The sequence below is a fragment of the Populus euphratica genome, unplaced genomic scaffold (genome assembly GCF_000495115.2).
Source record: "Populus euphratica unplaced genomic scaffold, PopEup_1.0 scaffold6332.1, whole genome shotgun sequence".
Taxonomy (NCBI): domain Eukaryota; kingdom Viridiplantae; phylum Streptophyta; class Magnoliopsida; order Malpighiales; family Salicaceae; genus Populus; species Populus euphratica.
In genome coordinates this window covers 1-2,253 of record NW_011506364.1, presented here as the reverse complement: position 1 = coordinate 2,253, position 2,253 = coordinate 1, and the positions used below count along the sequence as shown (strand labels likewise).

The 2,253-nt window shown below is 35.9% G+C and overlaps 1 long non-coding RNA gene across 1 annotated transcript; it reads right to left on the bottom strand.

Moving 5' to 3' along the window:
• Positions 1–1,430: 1,430 nt before the first annotated feature.
• On the bottom strand, positions 1,431–2,173 carry LOC105120316 (uncharacterized). Its single transcript, XR_841301.1, has 2 exons — positions 2,104–2,173; positions 1,431–1,987 (listed from the first exon to the last, which is right to left on the bottom strand). It is a non-coding gene; the product is annotated as an uncharacterized LOC105120316 (long non-coding RNA).
• Positions 2,174–2,253: the final 80 nt, after the last annotated feature.

Genomic DNA, 2,253 nt, shown 5'->3' with positions numbered 1-2,253 from the left:
GCAAGAGTGCTTATTCCGCATTTAACGTCCCCGAGTTCTGCTGTACCGCCGATCATGCCACACCGCAGACTTGCTTCCCGACACAATACTCAGAGATGTTCAAGAATGCGTGCCCGACAGCATATAGTTATGCTTATGATGATGCCTCAAGTACTTGTACTTGCACCTGGTCTGATTACTTGATCATATTTTGTCCAAATGGGTCTGGATGATTTTCCATTAATTATTTTCTGAAGAATATAATATTATTGATAGATTTAATTTTCCTTGTTTGATCTCTAGGACTTGTTGATGAAACTTATTTTCATACAAATATAGTCGAGTACAATTACGTTTGTGTCACAGCTATAACTTATACATAGACATATTAAATCCAGTCATTTGTCACCTTTAGCATTTTTTTATATTATTAATTGTTGTAATTAATTTGTTGAAGGATTATGCTATTAGTATTATAGTTTTTTTGTGTTCTAAAATGTTTTCAACATTTATTTATTTTTAGTGAAAATAAATTCATGATTCTGAAATTTTAGATTCATGTAAGATTTTTTATTTGAATTTTAACCACTTAAAAGTTTATATTCTCCGTTGTTAATTAGTCTTTCCATTCAAATTTATCTTTATTAACACTTTTCATTTCAAGAAAACAACGGTTGAGAATCATCTAATACATGACCAAGTTGTAAGAGTTTAGAATAAAGAGGTTTTCTTTTCCTATAGTATCAGTTTCAAGTCTTATGATTGCTAATATAATAATCACTGAAAATTTACATGGTCGTTTACTTAAGAATCTGTGGAATTAATCAAGATGTATATAAGTTGGTCTGAATATCTATATTAATTTTTTTTTTTTTAAAATGTTTGGATTGTGCCGTATATATAAGATATACTTATAAAAAAATAAGAGCACCTAGATAGTCCACATGGATTGACAACAACTAAATAAAGATTAGTTATACCAAATTAATATTGTGATGGTGATTGCTTTTAAAATGTTTTTATCTAAAAATATATCAAAATAATTTATCATCTAAAAACACTCAAAAACATGAATTTAAGTAAAAAAAAAAATTCAAATTTTGCAGAAATATTTTTCAAGAAAGAATGTGTTACAGCTATGCAGTTTTGAAACAAGAACAGCAGCCATAAGACCCCCCTGAGGCTTGCAGCAATTGATGCAGGTTATCAGTATCTGCTTTTTTTGGCTCCGAAATTGAAAAAATCTAGAATTATGGAGTGGCATGAAGCTTCTGCTTTAATGGCTACAAGCACCGCGAGTTGAAAGGGTTCCAGTTGATTGAAAAAACATTTTTCACCTGGCACGTGAACATTTGGACCCCGCTGAGCACAGATTTGAGAAGCTGAAAATAACCAGTCACAAGCAAGCAAGATTTTAACGAGAGAATAGGAAAGGAAATAGACAAGGAGAATCGAGAAAACACAAGGCTTTTCTTTTTAAGGCCTTCGGCCGAACCGCTGATCACACAGCAAAGTTTTGTACTTTTTCTTTTTTTTTTTCCTTCTTGTTTTCTTTCTTCATACATTTCCAATACTCTCTACATGCGGCTTTCCTTTTTGAAAGCCAATCCCCGCCCAATTTCCTTAAACGAGGGTGAAGCCCACGAACAATCTACATCTAGGGCACGTGCACTGCGTGCCACCTATCCTACAATTGAGCCCTGGAAAAATTACAACCCAAAATTAGGAAAAAATTTAAGGGGAAAGAGATCTACAGATGCCTATATTTTACAGACATTCCTCCGGACGAAGTATTACTCGAAAACAAACTACTCCGCAGACGATTAAACCATGAGACTCTCATCTCACCAGAGCCCGTGCACTGAACGTCACCTTCGTCCTCGCTGCTAAAGAGGGTTTGGTCCGAGCAGTCAAGTGATGCTCCACAAGCTGAATTATAGGACTGGCATGCTGAATGGCATACCCGGAGCCTGTTGTCACCATCCTTGTCACACTTTTGGATAGAGATCTGCTCATGTAGGTGGGACAGATTTTAGACCATACAATATATAAATCATCATCAAGCACGACACAACTATTAAAAAACTAATGGGAGACTCCTGGAAAGAAGTGTGAGGACCCTACCCAGCATGCTAGTCGCTTGGCAGCTGCGTCGCAATAGCTGCTGCCAAAGATATTAAATAACTTCCGGGAAAAAACCTTCCGGGCCCCACCTGGGAACAAACGGTGATAGTTGGGCATGACAACAACTTCTTCTACCTGCTGAAGTATACT